This window comes from Pogonomyrmex barbatus, unplaced genomic scaffold (assembly GCF_055798465.1).
Source record: "Pogonomyrmex barbatus isolate J1 unplaced genomic scaffold, ASM5579846v1 scaffold1, whole genome shotgun sequence".
NCBI lineage: Eukaryota > Metazoa > Arthropoda > Insecta > Hymenoptera > Formicidae > Pogonomyrmex > Pogonomyrmex barbatus.
Genome location: NW_028297098.1, coordinates 5,220,373 through 5,238,170, shown reverse-complemented (window position 1 = coordinate 5,238,170; position 17,798 = coordinate 5,220,373). Strand labels below are relative to the sequence as shown.

Genomic DNA, 17,798 nt, shown 5'->3' with positions numbered 1-17,798 from the left:
AGCGAGGAGCGAGAATGTTCATACTTGCTCTCTTTAGTCAGATTTAATTGGCAAATATGCCGCAATCTCGTTCACCTAGAGTTCCGCGCGATAGCGTGACGTGCAATATGTCAATGACTCTATCGCGAATACAGACCGCTAAATATAGATAGCTAACGAATATAAAATACGAATAAATTCGATGACACAGAGTAAAAAATGTTATACCTATCTGTTTTAAGCACACGATCAACTCTTTGTGATGAGCCAAGTTAAATTTAAAATATTAAAATATTAAAATATGAAAAATAATATTTAAATACTATTTAATATTTATTTAAATATTAAGCATTATTTAAATATTATTTAAATATTTATTCGGTCTTTTCTCCAAAAAATATGCGTTTACATTTTTAAAAAAGATAAAGATAAAAAGGCTTATTCTTCGAAATTTGTAAGAGAACCTATAATTGCCAGCAAGAAAATAATTCTACATCCGAATAATGCTGCTCATAGGGCCGATATTCGCAGAGATCAATTATAAATAAGACTTTCGAGAAGGGGAAGGAGAGACAGCGGTGGATCGCACACTATAGTCAGCTATAGGAGACACTTAATAGCGTGCGTCCGACAAGACGGCGATCTTAGTTAACTAAACGACCGTCGCTATAATCGTTATCATTATCATTCCGTACACCATGCAGCGGCAGACTATCTCATCTTGCGTATGGGCAAGCGACGGCACTAGTTATATGGCAGCTGCATGAGAGGAGTAGTCGGCTGCAACGTCGGCGATGGGTATCGGCAATTAAAATTCATGCCGGCGTCGTTAACCTTCGCGCGCCCGTACACACACGAACGGGAACGGTTTAATGCGTATCCAACGCACCGCGACGGGTCGCGTACGTGCGAATGCACTTTGTATCGCACATGATGAAGCAGTGATGAGGTGGAGCGCGAGTCAGACGCAGTGACACACAACGAGGAAAGGCTGTTTCTTGCTCGCGAACGCGTTGCGTGCTCGCCACAGGAAACGTGCGAGACTATTTCTCTCCAATTCCGACGAGATCTCGGTATAATAATTCCAATTCAAATAACTCTTATGCTAGATTTAGAATAGATATAGAAATTGAAATGTTCTCTTCGGGATTTCCGAGAGATCTTCGAAATTCCATTCGTCATCGTCGAAAGCATGAAATGAATGAAGAATTGTAATAGATAAAAAATACTATGACATTCAGTTAGATTTTAAACAACTGAGGATCTTTAATCTACACTTCTATTTGTATAGCTGTCGAAGAAGCTCTCTAAGCAACGGAGTTTACCGCAAGTGATTGCGGGATTGCGATAGTCTTAAGCCAATCCTGTTAGTTCTCGTCTTATCCCGTCTTATCTTATCTGTTTTACCCGACATGCAAGACGAGATACTTCTCAGCGAATACTTCCGTCAACAAGTGAGAATAGTACGCATGATAATAATTCGCGAAGAAGTTCCTACGATTCCAATTCCAAAAAATTTATCACTATTCTCACAGAGAGCACATGTGTGATAAAACGTCAATAAAAATATTTTACATTCTTTTCCTTTTGATAGTTTTACACAGAAAGAACGATTCTGCTGAAGTATCTAAAAATTTGGTCAGAAAATTATTATGTAGGACAACATATTTTCAGATCTGTATCTGGCCAAATTTTTAGTATATTTTTAGTAAAAGTACAGTACTTTAGAAAGTTTAGAAAGAAGATACGTATGAAAGAAGAAAATATATTTTTCGCATAAAATGTTTACTACCCCACTGCAATTCCGCGATATTATATCGCTCCGTGCGCAAAAATTTAGCGAGCCCAGACAATCGCTCATGTGCGATCGGGACTACTCACTCTTTGAGCCGCGATCGATCGCATAAACATCAAGAATCGCACACAGGCATTACGCGCACAGGCCGGCTAGCGTGAATCACACTAATATCACGCTGCGACACACATGCGCGCTCCGCTTGATAGACGCGCATATTCCGTTCCGAAACGCGTACGAGCGAGCCCATACGTTAATTGGCTATTGCACAACAGTAACGCGCCGATTGATACGTAAATGGAGTGGGCAATTATGCGACGATGTAAACAATAATCTCTGCCCTAGGATACTGCAAACGAAGCGACTGATGCACCGTGCAAATCTGCTCTTCTATCTTCTCTATCGCGTTCTATAATCGCTGTCGCTTTGTGGACTTTAACGTAAGTGATGACACGCGATGTTTCACGGAAGATCTTTGAAAGACCTCGATATTTATTATATTCCTCTCTATGTATAGGTTTTTCAAGTAAAAATTAAAATTTTTATAGATTTTTCAAGTAATTAAAATTGAATTCCTGTTAAAAAAGATCAGCGACAAACTAATATGCATTAGACTATGCTGCTATGTTATTTGCATTAGACTATAATGTCACAAGTCACAAATGCTGTATATATTTAAAATACAGATATACAATTACAGATTGAAATTAATATCAATTTAATAAATTTTATATATAATACCTTTATACATAAATCTTTATTAAAAAGCTTGTAAAAGTTTTACGAGTGGCCCATTACTTTTCGAAATTTCATATCCATAATCATTTGGACTGATAATGGTTTTATATTTTAGCAGACTATATATATCATATTTCAGTGGGCGAGAATCCTTTTGATCAATCGATCTCGCTGAGAAACAGTATCGTCGCGACTTTCGAGAGTCGCAGCTGCGCTGGTTCCCGAAAATGATGCCCGAAAATGAAACATCACGACAGAAAAAAAATACCAGCAGCTGCGGCGCAAAATGTGCAGTAAATTGAACGGCGCCATTAAATTATCAGGACGTGAGGCGTTTTATCGTTTCAGCGCTGCTTCTCTTTTTCCTTTTTTTTTTTTTTTTAGTTCTCTAGCCCCTTTAACGTGAAATTATATTTCCATTACGCACGACCGTATTTAAGCCATTATGCGTGATCGTTGCCGCACTTTTCACTGAAACGCGATTAACCCAGATTCGCCAGATGTTCCGCGCAGGGCACGATTCATATCTCAGTTTCCTCTGACATTCCTGAAAATACGGATAATTATGAAAATGCATAAATCATTTGAGATGCATGGATAAAGATAGCCGTGCACTCACGACTGAAGACGGAAATGAAAGCTGATGTTCAATAATTGTTGTAATCTTTAATTATTTCAAGACGATACGCGTATTACTTTCTTTGCGCTTTTTCCTCGGACGACGTTATTAAACGCGATGAAATTACGTCTGCCGCCGTTATAACTGCAATTTATAGAAAGGTGCCTTGCGTGCAACGGTATCCCCTCGCGTAGATTTTCACGATGCGGCGCACGAAGAAATAGCATCGTTACAAAAATAATCGCTGCTATGTATCACGGAGCAGAAAAGAAAGAGAGGGGGGAGAGAGAGAGGGAATAAACGCTATAGAGGAAAAAAGCTGCAGAGATATAGATCGGGCCGAAGATAATTAACTGCACTCTTAATTAATGTTACCTATATAATTACGTTTTCCGTACAATTTGCAAGTATGCGGATGGGAGGAAGAAGAGACAATGGTCGCCAATATCGAATCGCTACCACACATTCCGGCGAACGGAAGTGAGAAGCGCGTTCGCACTACATTAATTTCTGCTTGAAATTAAATCCCAGAGGAAACGCGATTCTCTTACGCCAAATTAAATCTTTTCCATATCCGATCTGACGTATACATTACTTTCTTAGCGGATCATTTATCTTATTTAACACCTCTGCGCTCGCTATCACTCTCTGGAAACAGGAATTAATCAATTAAAGCACTAAGAGTAACATAAACTTAATTTCTCGACTTTCGATGGCAATTTAGACGAATGTAAAATATCTTACACTTTTTGTTACAGGATTAAAGTAAAAGAATTTTTCTACTTCCAACTTTTTATTTTATCCGTTTTACTTTTAAAATGATAAAAACTATCGTTAAAAGTAAAATTTTTTTATCTCTTCTCTCTCTCTCTCTCTCTCTCTTTCTCTTTTGCATTTATCCTTGTCATTAAAACATCACAAAATTACATTTACGTTTTCTTTTTTCGCGAAAATTGTGAATCGAGACGTAAAGACTACGCTATACGGGAAGTCGTTAAACAGCAGGGGACAATATTCTTGGCATACGTTAATCACATGTGCGAGTGCCGCCAAGAAGGAATCGTTTCGCGAGTCGAGACAAAAGAAAGGGGAATAAATATACAATTGGATGACACTCGTGTCTTCAAGAGGGAGAATATTTTTAGGAAACCGTAGACATCAATGGCTGCCATCCAAAAATATTCCTGGACGAAATCTTCGCCGGTTGCATCGAGAATGGAATAGAGGGCAGGAAGAAAAGACAAACAAGCAAGAAGGACGACTTTTCCGTTCATCCTTATGTACACACATAAGTATGCAGTTCTCGTCGAGGAAGAACGGGACTTGGGGAAGATTTATTCCTATGTCCATCTCTTCGATTTTCGTACGCCGTGACTCGATTTTCGTAAACGTTGCGCGCGTCTACTCCCTGCCGCAAGAGTGTACGTTTGTAAGTCTCGACAGCTTGTTAGCAACGTAGATTCTACGGCGAAGAAAGTAGATTGAGGACTTGAGAGAAAGTTGCGTGTAGTATAAGTCACTATTTATCTTGCAACTACACAGAGAAGAGGATACGTGAGATCTGTTTTGTTTTATTTTTATTATATTAAAATAAAACAATGGCATAATTAAAACAATACCCAAATATTATAATTCTTGACAAGTATTACATGGATACAATTAATTTTTCCTTATATTTAATTATTTTCCTAAAACTGACTGTCAAACAGTCAGTTCAATGAACGAATTTAGAATATTCTAAAGAAGCGTATTATTTTTTTTTTTCAGGCGTATATTGCAAAATAAATTATCGAACTATAATAGAAGAAGTATATACGGCATATGAATTTTTATGAAATGTTCCATACGGTTCATATTATTTTTTACGCGTCAGAGGAGAATAAAAATAATTATTTTTCAAAATGCTTTTAAAGCATATCCCATTTCATACGATAATATCCCGCGCGAGTGCACAGGGGATTACGAGATAATTAAACTTAATAATAATTAAAGAACGTAATTTTAAATGCACGTTCTCGTTTGACACTGAGCCGCGAGTGCGAAAGTGTTAAATAATTTGTCCATAATCGATACGCCAATTAACTGATCTGGCTTCTGTCCTTGTACATCCATATTCGAGTCCATCTAGTGACAAATTATCAATCATTTCTGAAAGTAGTTTAACTTTTCGCGACCACGCGAAACGCGGAAAGCCAGACTACTCCCCCTCGAAATCGCGCACGTTAATCGACACGGTAGTGGCGGCAAACTCGTTTTGCATCTCAAAGTGCGAAACGACAGGTAAATGCACGACACACCGAGGCAGCGGTGAGCGCGATATTGCTCGCATTAAGCGACGATTCCCGCGCGGCGGCCGCGCACTGCGATCGATAACGAAATCTCGAACGGCACAGGGTACGGCGCGTAACGCTCTGCTAAATTAGTCGCGAAAATATTCACGCCTTTTATTTCGAAGTTAAGGCAACGTTGTCGTGACGCCCCGACGGCGACGCTGAACGCCGGACCTTCCCAAAGCGAATGGAAGTTTGATGCGCGCAAATTAAATTCGCATTCCGGGTCGATGTACCGGGTGTGTACGACATGCTGGATTCCCCCGATGTTCCGACACGTTCCGTACTCTCAAATGCGCGCGCGCGCGCGCACACAAGTGCGGATACGCACTTATGCAGACACCTGCGCTTCTGCGGATACCTCAAGAGCCGAGGGTTCTCGCCGAGGATGCTCCTTCAAACTCTGCAACTCTATTTCTTCCTCCCGCTGTTTCTATCCTCCTGTCCTTTAGCCTGGCGAATTCTCGTTACTCTCTATCTCTCTTTTCCTTTCTCTCTCCCACTCTTTTATCCTTTTCGCTTCGCCCTTAACTTGCCATCACTATCGCTTCAGCGGCGCTTCCTATTTCTTCCCGCTCACACACTGCATTTTGATCTCGTTTTTTCCCTTTTTTTTTCCTTTCTTTTCCTTTCGCCCTCGAGTCTGCCATTTATTTTGATCCTCCCAAACGGTTACGCTTCAAGAGACAATTTTCCAGCTACCATCGCTTCCTCGTTTACCCTCCTCATTCGTGTTTTGTTTCCTACCATCGAAGCTCCCCCATCGTCACAGCGGATGTCTTTCGGCCACGTCGATGCATCAGCCGCACGTAAATTTCGTCGTTACTGTGCGTGTCAACCAACGCGAACTGACTTGCAATTACTGTTTGGCGACAGCCCTGTTCCTTCATTAAAATTACATCAACGTTGGTACACAGAGGCGCGTATTCTCTATCTATCGCGGCCGCTATAATGCGCTTAGGGATTTCCGACAAGCATTTCGGGAGCCACGTCTAACCGAAGCAGAGTCTCGCTCGGTGAACACGGCAGGACCGCCGATAAGTTGCGCATGGGAAAATGCACGGACTGCACTTTCCGCATCAATTCGCTAAATGATCGTTTAACTTTCAATAATCCTTCAATTCTATATCCCTATAATGTCGAAAAAGAAATCAAAACGCATCAGCATTCGCTACGACAAGATTTAGTCAAGTATGTAAGTACTTCAAGCACAGAGATTCAATACGTGATATTCCTTATTCTGGAAAAATATTTCTTAAATATTTCTCCTTCCCCTCTCTCTCTCTTTCTCTCTCTCAGATATATTATAAATTTAATACATTATAATTTTTACTTAAATTCTACTGAAATAAGAAAAAAATAGTACCTTTTGCGATTTAATTATTTCAATTGATTTAATTGATTGTTTTGAGTATTAATTTAAAAATATAAGCAAGCAAAAATGAACTTTTATTAACACAATATAAATGCCAATGAATTAATCTTATTGTTTTTATTATACAATATTAACATTGGAATTTGTAAAATAATTCATTAATTTTAGATTATAAATTCTGTCAAATATTCAGAATAAAACTAATAACGGAATAAAATTAATAAATAAAAATTGATGATAGAAAATGTTCTTTTATTATAATAAATGTTATGCTTATATTTATAACATAATTAGATTATAAAATAATATTAATAAATTAATAATATAAATAAAGTCTATTCCCTTATATACAAAATATATAAAACACATACATAATATGTAAAAAATATTGCACGCGCGCGCGCGCACACACACACACACACACACACACACACACACACACACACACACACACACCACACACACACACACACACACACACACACACACCACACACACACACACACACCACACACACACACACACACACACACACTTCTATTTGCTATACATGTATTACTTTAATTTACTATATGTAATTTAAATTTTAACACTTAATGAAACCCATTATTATCAATACTTTGAAAATAATATAATGTTATTCATAGCCATTTGACAAATTATTAAGATATCGACGCAAATTATTAAGATATCGCGTAGAAACTACAGTTAAATTATTTCACCATTTCAAGAAGGGAGTCTACGACAACTCTCCGACTTCCACTTACGAAACAAGATTAACCAGACAGGTAATAACCTTAACTTCTGCCGCCTATTTTCCAAAGTGCAACGCGACAGAGCGAATTAGAAACGTCAAATTCAATGGAACTATGCGCCAATACGATACGAACGCAAGTTCTATTGAAAGGGAACATCAGATTCAATGGCACTATTCGTGGCACTACCCGATATGAATCCGGCATATAGTCTGAACACATTCTGTGGCATTCTAACAAAATTTTACAAGCTTGACTTCTTTACGTAGTTAAGATAGTTACTGTTATATTTATGTATGTTCTTTTATAATATTATTCAAAATGTATTGACAAATTGGCCGTTGTAAAAAACAAATCAGTTTTATTAAGAATATTATCTTTTGTGAATAAAATTTCGTGTTCAAATTCAAGTTTTCGCATTACTTCAAACAGTTTATATATATATATATATATATATATATATATATATATATAATTAATAATAAATTTGAACTCCTATATTATATCATATTTGAATTTGTACGATACAATAGAATATATACTTCGTTCTATATAAAAGAAATTTTGTTAAAGGAAATTTTATGTCACGAGGATATATCCACATATGCATTTTATATAAATATATTGTGTAGAAAGCACTATTCGAAAGAATCATGATGACAATGGTAATTGTAAAATGCAAAGTTTGCAAATGCAAGCGAATGAAAATGCATAAGTTCGGTTGATGTCGCACGCTATTTCACGGGCGAAAAATCAGTAGCAAATTATTGTTTTAATACACATTGCGTCATGTCATATTAATATGCCGCAACGTGAACCGGAATCAAATTATCTTAAACGATCCGCGGAGCATTATATCGAGCATTCCGAATGATCGGCGAAAGCATCGTTGCGAGAATCATCGCGCTTGCATCGAGATCCCACGCTGATCGCAATATCGATTCAAACGACTAGTGAAATAACTAAACGCTATTACGTCCGGCGGTACGTAATTGCAACATCGGTGGAATCGTTGGAATGCCCTGCTTCCCTGTTAAGCCCCGGAACCCTCGATCAAGGAGAAAGAGTTATCTCGCCTTGATATTGGATCAGGAGAAAACGATAATTTTCAGGAGACTTTCCCCACCGACTGGAAGTACCCGTCGGAAATGCGTGGTCACGGTCGATGCGCTCCGAACTCTCGACTCAGCACCAACGAAATAATTTCATCCCGGCGCTGCACGCCGGCCAATCCGTAGAGAAATGCCAAAGTAGAACGCTCTATCGATTCTTCCTCCACGACTTTCCATCGAATCTCCTATAATCCTTAAAGGCGTCGCCTTCGCCTTCGAAAACGCACAATTCCGTTCTTCGTTATATTACCGTCGTTCCACTTGATAAACGCTTCTCCAGTGAAGAAGAAAAAAAAAACATGAACTATTTTTTGGGGTAGCGCTACATTTAGAACAAAGGACGGATGCCTGCTTTTGTGCGCAATTTTTGCCAGATTGCAATATTCCTTCTTTTAATTTGCCAAATCACCATTGTGAGCTCTGCGAGATGAACTTAAATTTTTATTCAAAGTCCATTCACGTAGTAGCAATTTTAATCACGAGGATAGCAGAATATGAGTTTCGCTTTGCCTATGCAAAATTCAATTACTCAAAAATGTAATATACTCTAAAAATGTACTACAAAGTATCAGATTAAATTGTTACTAAAATTTTGTAAATATATAAAATGAACAAAAATAAAATTTCGCAATTCAAAATAACGAATAATATTGTTTCTGGAAAGCAGTTTAATACATAAAACTTTAATACATAAAACTTGTGTTTGAATTAAATCACGAATTTAATCGGTCATAATCGAAACGCCAGCTTTGTACAGAAAATGCCGATATATCGGGTTCTGTAAATAATATAACGATAGACTACGCCGCGTTTGGAAAACTATCGTGGTACACGATACAACTTTTATCTTTTATCGAGCTCGCTTTCTCTCACGGATTTTCTATCGAATGGGCAATGATCGACGAACAATTACTGCAGCCTTAGCCCCGGAAATTACGTTACGATCTCTTCTAACAGAGAGAGAGATCGAGTCGGCTGGCGCTGCATTAGCTGACCTCCGCTTCGCCGTCGTGTAAATCCGATTCGACCTGGCGCGCGCGCACCCTCATGCAATCACCACAGAGGAAAGACAGTTAACACCCCGCAGAGAATTGGGTTAAGTCAACGTCATTGATAACGGGTTTCCGATATTTCGCGTCAGGCTCTATCTTTCCGCGCTCATAATCGGAAGCCATCCTTCTCATTTCTCGCCATTGTCGAGTATCGGGCCTTATTCGTCGGTGCTTCGCCGTGACGAGGGTGAAAAAGTGAGATTTTACGGCGCCCGTGGAATGCAACTGACAAGAATTGCAATCGAAGTTCACTTTCGGCGGCAATCAACCGTAAAAATCTGGCGAAGAAAGTACACATCGATACTCGTTCACTGTGAAAACCCATCATCGACAGTGACCTACATTACTATCGATGTGCAGATCGTAGGTTACGCCAGGATGGCTATTGAGGAAATTCGGCGAGAGTTTCTCGGGACAGTTTCTCTATTACTCACCTTTCGAATGTAATATGACGTGAACATGAATTACGTATAATTTTTATTCAATTCGCTTCAACGATCGTAAATTTTCGCTATTTTTAATTATTGATACATTTTACAATAATACACTTTTCCGTTTTAATGTATGCGTCCGATATTAAATTCCGATAATTAACTGTCTCGCGAGCCGAAAGCGCGACAAGAAAAAATGGAGACAATGGGATTTAATCTTTACCAACCCTACGTCCCCGTTATATACCATTTTGTGTGAGCGATACTGTATCGCAGGTACTGTCAAATTTCATTAGCGTGGCGAGTACGTCGAACTCGTTTCGCGGCGTTTCCGCGCAAAAAGTCAGAGGAGCCGTGTCAGTTTTGCTGGCTTCCTCCGAGATCCTATGACATTAAAGCTCCATCATGCCACCGGAGCTAAAAGTCACATCCACTACATTCGCGCGTGGAATAAACGCGTCATATTCCGTATCTTTCGATTGAACCTGAAGGTTCTCAAGATGGATTATCCGGTCTTCGTCGTCGCCACGAAATCGTACCGCAGCGGCTACGGAATTTAACCCCCGGCATACCTTCCTACGAAGACATCGATATCGAGCAGTGTCACGTCTTCAGCCGCGGCGTTTGCGGGTTCATGCTATTCAGAAATTCAAGCCAGCTGGAGAATTCTAACCAATAATGGAGATGCAATCAGATTGTATTAGAACACGCATATATTAATCTTCTGCGAGGCAAACGGCACATATAGACGATTGATTAAAATCAAAGGGCATGATGATAAAAGAACAGCTTTGATGTATATGAACTTGACTGAATACTTCTTACAAGTAATAAATAAATAAATGAATACCAAAAATATAAAATTTCTTACGTATGGCAATAATATGCGATAAAAATTTGAATTCTGCGAATAATCAACTGTCTATAGTAGTATTTAATTTTGTTACTTTTGTTTTTTATATTTTTTCTTCTCCTTTTTTATCGCGCTTAGCTAGAAGTTGAAGAAATTTATCTTTCTAAATAATAGGAAGAAAGGAATTTTTCTTAACTTTCGCTTCATATCTTTCTTATCTCTCTAAAAAATGTTCTCATAAACTTTCTTATTATTCATAAAGATAACTATATTGCGTATTACCAAAAATGACGACAATACATATGCTACAATTTTATTAAATCAGCGTTTTAAAGTAAAATATAAAAGCTGAAAAAGTCATGAAAAGGAACATCTTGTACATCTGCGCAACAACAAAAGTGCACTATCATGAATCCCGGTTATGCGAATACCCGGAAAGTATGTCGCTTAACTTTGTCTACTGTCAGGTTCGTCGGTTACGGGAAGGAATTCTGCGCGACCGCCGTAGAAAGGAGTCACGAAAATGACGGCGGCGGAGAAAAAAAGATGGCACAGCCGTAAAAGGGTCGCGACGTAGACGGGAGGTAGAGAGAACCTCGGCGTTGATGGAAATCGCAAATATCGCCGGGGTGCAGTGAACCGCGGCCAGGACTGTCCGCCGATTATTCGCCGATAATAATACATCAGTCGGAATAACTGAATGTCCCGGGTTATTGGTTTTTTGTCGGTGCAATAGATTCCACCGAAATATAAATCGCCCGATGGCGCGGTAAATTAGTCGTGACTGGAAAACCGATATATCCGCCCTTTAATGTGTACACGCGTGCCCGTGTGCGCGTGCTTGTACAACGGATTCGTGTACTCGGTGTGTAGAGACGCGCGTACCCACGTACGCACGTGCGTACGTCCGTGTGTTGTACGCGTCCGTACGGCCCGCGCTCTTGTACGGCTTGTACAGGACGACTAAATCGGGATTGACGTAACGCTTCGAGGAACAATCGCGTGTAATAATGCCCCGTCGTTTTCCGCTCCGTGTATCACGGTCCACTGCCGCGGATCAGCTGGTCGATTTAACGATTTGACGATTCGATGGTCTCGCGTTGCGAGAAGCGCCTCCCCCCCTCCTCACCCTCCCCGTGCCCCGTGTCCGCTTAAGATACTTGAGACTCGCCTGGTTTAAATCTCGGAGCGACACATACCCGCGATTTATCGCTCGACTAAAGACGGACGAAGTAAATATACGGCTGAGAAGATGCGAGCAGGATTTTTCTACTAAAACTAGTCTGATATACGGAATTTTACGACGCTGAATCCGTTGAATTTACCGTCAGCTCATGCGCGTAATGTGCCACGCGCCGCGAGTGAAAGTTGCATAGCATAAAATTACTAACCGTTAGACTTTCACCGAAATTTTTGCTTAATAAATAATTTTTCTTATTTATTGCCGATTATCATACAAATAACGCGACATTTGATTTATCAAAATTTTTTTCAATACATATAATTTTAACAAATCATTAAAGAATTTATTTGATATTATTTAGTCTTTGTGTATATAATGCTGTCTACTGTATTTGAAGAATAAAATTTCAATGAGAAATATTTTACATATTTATATTTATCGCAAATAAAATTTGAAAGAAAAAAAGATAAATTAAAAAAACTCGTATACGCATATATACAGATTTTTTGTCAATTTATTTTTATCAATTTAATTTTTTGTACATTTCAGATTCTATTTGGATGTTTTATAATTTACACGAAATTCGGCATAAATGAAGTTGGACTGCATACCATGTGTCAAACTCATGAAAAGGTAGCTTTTTCATTGTAGCAGACTTTCATAATATTCAACTGGATAAGCGCGTCAAACTACAATCGCGGAAATCTATCGGCTTTCCGTTTTTTGTGCGCGTTTGCGGCACTTGCTTTGACTTTTCGATTTCATCCAATCGCAGCCCCGTCCAAAAATGTCGATGACTCGGCAAACCATAGATGACGAATGTACTCTTTTTTCAGTCGTTTTACAAGCCGTTGCACAGTCCCCATTGTTGCACCGGTTATCTACTACAACGTAAAACGGTAACGCATCTCCGCCATGAGTTTTGAAACTCTGCGACGAGAAAATTATTCATAATAAAATTGTTTGCTTTCGCATTGTGCTGAAGGAAAACGGAAATAACAATCGCAAATTTCTAATTTAGATGTTGAATATAACCGAAAATAAAAATTTTTGCAATACCAGAGCAAAGTATCATCGGTCCACTGGCAAAACATTATTATTTGCAAATTTTCTATTTCTATTCTATTTTCTATAATAATGAGATAAAGCATCGTAATTTATTTCATGAAATTATTAAAATAAAATAATTTGCTTTTCTAAAATATTCTGCGTCCGCTTCTCAAATTCGCCATAATCACGAATATATTTACATTAACACAGAAGATGTTATCATAATTTTCTCCATATCGATTTACGATCAAAAATGGATAGCGTAAGAGGGGGACAATGCCGTTTTCTTGATGATCATGTTTGTCGGCTGATCCGTACAGGATCAAATATGCGGTTGGAAAAGGAAAGAAATTTATTCTATGTGCCTTGCCTGACACGGATTCTGCGGGATAAAGGTATCAAGACGAATTCAATGAAGAGAGCCTACCGCCTGTTATTAAGAAACCCACGGGACCCTTTGGATCGTTCGGCATAACAAATACCCGAGGGGATCTGAATGGCGACACACGAAATCAATTATCGAGCAGGAGGCTGGACCGTTACTATCTTTTTACGCTCCCCTCGCACATCAAGAAATTCGACCTTGTTCATCTTGCTAAATTGGATCGTTCAGTGAATAAATATCGCTGATTCTATATAACGAGAAATTAGACACTCATGTTTCGAGTGTCTAAATACCGCCCTGATAATGAATCGATGTCACAAAATAGGCGTACTTTGTCCCTCACAGCTCTGATAATGATTAAATTGCATCACGGTAATGATGTAACGTAATACAGTTTATGTGGACTAGATTTCTCCCGTTTATACCATAAATGGTGCAAATTCAAGTTTTTGAAGCGTCATGAATTTTCATCAGGTGCAAGAGATACGGACTCGCTACAAATTAAACTACTACTTTAATGCTTTAATGCACTGTTATTTAAATCTAACTCTAAAACCTTTTTTTAAATTCAGCGTCCGACGATCTTCACGGAGTAGAGTAACATAACTATCATGGACGACGGCATTTGCGTATGCCGGGGTCACGTTCTCGCCATTCTTTCATACCTGCTCTAAGAAAATAAAGGACGCGGACGTAACGAGCAAACACCGAAAAAGATATTATTACGAGTACGGCAAGTCGGACGGCGGAAGAAGGAGAAAAAAAGCGACGTGACAAAGAGCGAGGTAGCGGCGTACCCACTAGAAAACGGAATGAGATGGACAGACAGAGCAAGGGTTAGTTAGAAGTTAGAAGAACAGGGACTGCCGAGAGTTAAGACAATCGTGCAGCTTATAATTAACCTTAGTTTCGGGAACTGCGACAGGATCAGAATGAGGAAACTCGATAAATCCAAACGCGGTTGTTTAAGAGACAAATTAGACAAAATGACGATACGACCGGAACATCTCGAAGACGTCGCCGTCGTCTTCTTTGTCAATTTGCGATTGCGAATCGCAAGGAAACTCACGGGGAATTGTCGCTGAAGGAGGCGAAAGGGTTTCCGGAACGAGTGTAAGCGGGAGGGAAAGATAAGGGAAAGTAGAAAAGAGGAGAATGAGGTAGATAAAGGGTATAGTCGTAGTTGGGTGAAATCGTTAAGAGGGTTGTCGAGCATCCTGGATATTGGCCCTGATAATGGACCATCCTCCTAAACGCTCGTTCGCGCTCGTCCTGAAAAGTCTCAAGAAACGCGTTCTCCTCCTCTTCTTTTCTCGTACTCGTTTATCCTTCGGATAATTCGTCCATACTTTCGATTCCATCTATTAAACTCTTTCGTTAAGACCGGTGGAATAAAGTAATTACAACAATGACAACGGATAAAGAGACGTTTCGATAATTGCTAAATCTTGCGTAAGCCATCGACATCGCAGTTCATTTTTGGAATTGGATGAATCGTTTTTCTCAAGTACCTGTGCAGAGTCGATCGATGATATCGACAAATTTCTGTCATTTATACGCTTCATCCGCAGGAGACTCGCTTTATATGACAGACGCGTATCTAAACGTCGCTTTGGCGTGCAAGCTTGAAATTAATTCAAGATTAAAACCAACATTCAAGTGCGCCTGGCATCCCCTCTTAGCCGCGATCTCCGAGAATTAAATCCCGAATCACGAATTAATCTGACACGCGCCGGTTTTATGTCAACCAAAGCGACAAGAATGGCAGGAATCTGAAATTCCATTGGTCCAAATATATTCTGCCGGATTCGAGATTACAGTCCGTATATGAGAGCTGACACCACAGTTTTCATCTTAATTATTTTCAGAAAGACAATATGCAGTGTCATGAAAATTAAACGTAGATACTTTTTTTCAATTGACAAAGATAAGAGATAAGAGACTTTAACTGAATATCTGGAAACATATCAAATATAACTTACACAAGATCTCCTTATTTTTTTACATTGACTACATCTTTAGCAAGCTATTTTTTTCAATTAATCAATAATTATTTCTAATCAATCATTATTGTTTATTTTATAAGAAATATCTCTTTCTAACAACGGCAATTGTGCTTCATAATCAAATAGAATTTTATTTTGCGAGAAGAAACTTTGTCTTTTTTCAGCTTTGCAATCATTTCGATGTAAGAAGTAATTGATCTTATTAAGCATTTTATAAACATTACGTTCCAGATGGAGAACTTAAAGGACTGAAAAATAAAGAAAATGGCGAAAAATTCGTTTAACTCAATCTCGGAACTACGACAGATTTGACCGGTTTTTCGTATCGCAATTTGCGATGTTAATCAAAATTACGAAAGAGCCACGGCGATGGAAAGTAAAGCTATCATGAAAAGCCGCTTATGCAAATCTTCGGACAGCTGTCTCGCGTCAAGAAAAAGACTTTCTATGTAACGTTGAGAACATATATCTACCTATATAAATTTTATGTATATAACGTTTCGACATTGAGATGGATCTAGCGCAAAGTTTCTCCTTCCCTTTTTTTTTTCTTTGTCTTCTTCTTTGTTCGTACGTTTTCTAACCTGTCAACCTTTTCTACCGATAATTAACGGCACGAGTTATTTCTCGTTAGATTCTAAGTCTTAACGAGTCGCTTTACGACGATGGTAACGCTTCGAGAGTTTGCGTAAAATGTATACGCAGTTTAACGAGCGATTAACGTGCTACGATCATTTGAAATCTTCAACCACATCTTTTGGAGGGAGAACAAAAGTCATGCTCACAAAAGAAAAATTATACAAAAATGTAAAGACGTGTATATATATATATATATATATATATATATATATATATAGATGTTAAATTTATAAACACTACAAATGAAAAAATTAAAAATAGAAGGATAAAATCTATTATTATTAGTATTTTAATGAATATTGAGATAAGACGACATAACGAACTATTTATTCAAAAATACATATATAATACTGTATTATTACCGAAAAATGCATTTGTCGAAATAAAATTCAAGTAAATCATAACTTTTGAAATATTCGATTCAACATGAAATTAATGTATCTCGCTAACGAGTTCACAAAGCAAAGCGCAAAATGAATTATACGACAATGAATCTGAAATTGAAAATGAACTGAATTTTCGATATATCGTCTCCATTTTCGTACTTAAATAATTTTCCCGTAGAGATACTAACCTGGCTGACATCGTAAACACGATGCTCGTCGCTCGTTTGTGGACAGCATCATTTACGATCTAAGATCCCCGCACTATCATTCGAGAGCCGGTGAGACACGAACCCCCATTACTTCCGAAGATGCGATCACGACAGGTACCACAAGATTCTGAACGCAATTGTTTCACACAATTGGCGATTGTCGGTGTCCATGCGCCTAATCAATTTTCACAATTGACAACTCGTGAGCGTATCGATGCGATAGCTACAATTACATTTTATGATCTATACATATAGCATAGTAAAAATTCTAGTAAAAAATCGAAGTAATTTAAAAGGACGATAATTTTTTTTACACACCCTTACATATACATTACATCTTTCACGTTTTAAATTCTTCAAATTAATCGATCTTTAATTTAATCGGATTAAACATGTGGAAATATTCGAGTTATTAAATCGAGCAATTTAAATTAGGAATATCGATAAATCATTTATTAATATATTTTTGCAGAATTTAAAATATTAGACTTAATTTATATTAAATATAAATTGCGCGAAGCGTTTGCTTTGGTAAATAATCACCGCTTCGATGCACTAATGAGTCGTTAGTCATAAAAGTTAATCAATTTCGATAATCTCTACTAGTTTGTAATAATCGTAGGTTGAGAAATAACGCGAGATACGGAGTGATTTACGCCGCGACCTACTCGTTCGAATCTCTTTGTTCGATTGATAGCGACTGATAGCGTGGCGACGTAACATAAATATTTCGAATTGTAAACACATCGTAGTAGCGAGGCCTTGGTTTTTGTGTTATGTCGTCATCACGCTTTGTGTTTACGTCGTTACTTTGTGTTACGTCGCCGTGCTATCATTCGCACAATGAGACTCGAGCGAGAAGGTCGCGCCGTAAATCGCTCCGTACTGATTTCGCGTTATA

The 17,798-nt window shown here is 38.3% G+C and overlaps 1 long non-coding RNA gene across 2 annotated transcripts in view; it reads right to left on the bottom strand.

The window, feature by feature from the left end:
• LOC105432421 (uncharacterized) overlaps nt 1-17,798 on the bottom strand; it is a 129,006-nt gene extending 111,208 nt beyond the window's left edge. Inside the window, exons 1-2 of one of the 2 annotated variants that reach the window (XR_016141348.1) lie at nt 17,216-17,798; nt 16,877-17,140 (exon numbers count right to left, since the gene is read on the bottom strand). This is a non-coding gene — a long non-coding RNA (uncharacterized LOC105432421). Of the gene's footprint in view, nt 1-16,876 lie in introns of both variants that reach the window. The other variant, XR_968398.2, reaches the window with a different exon arrangement.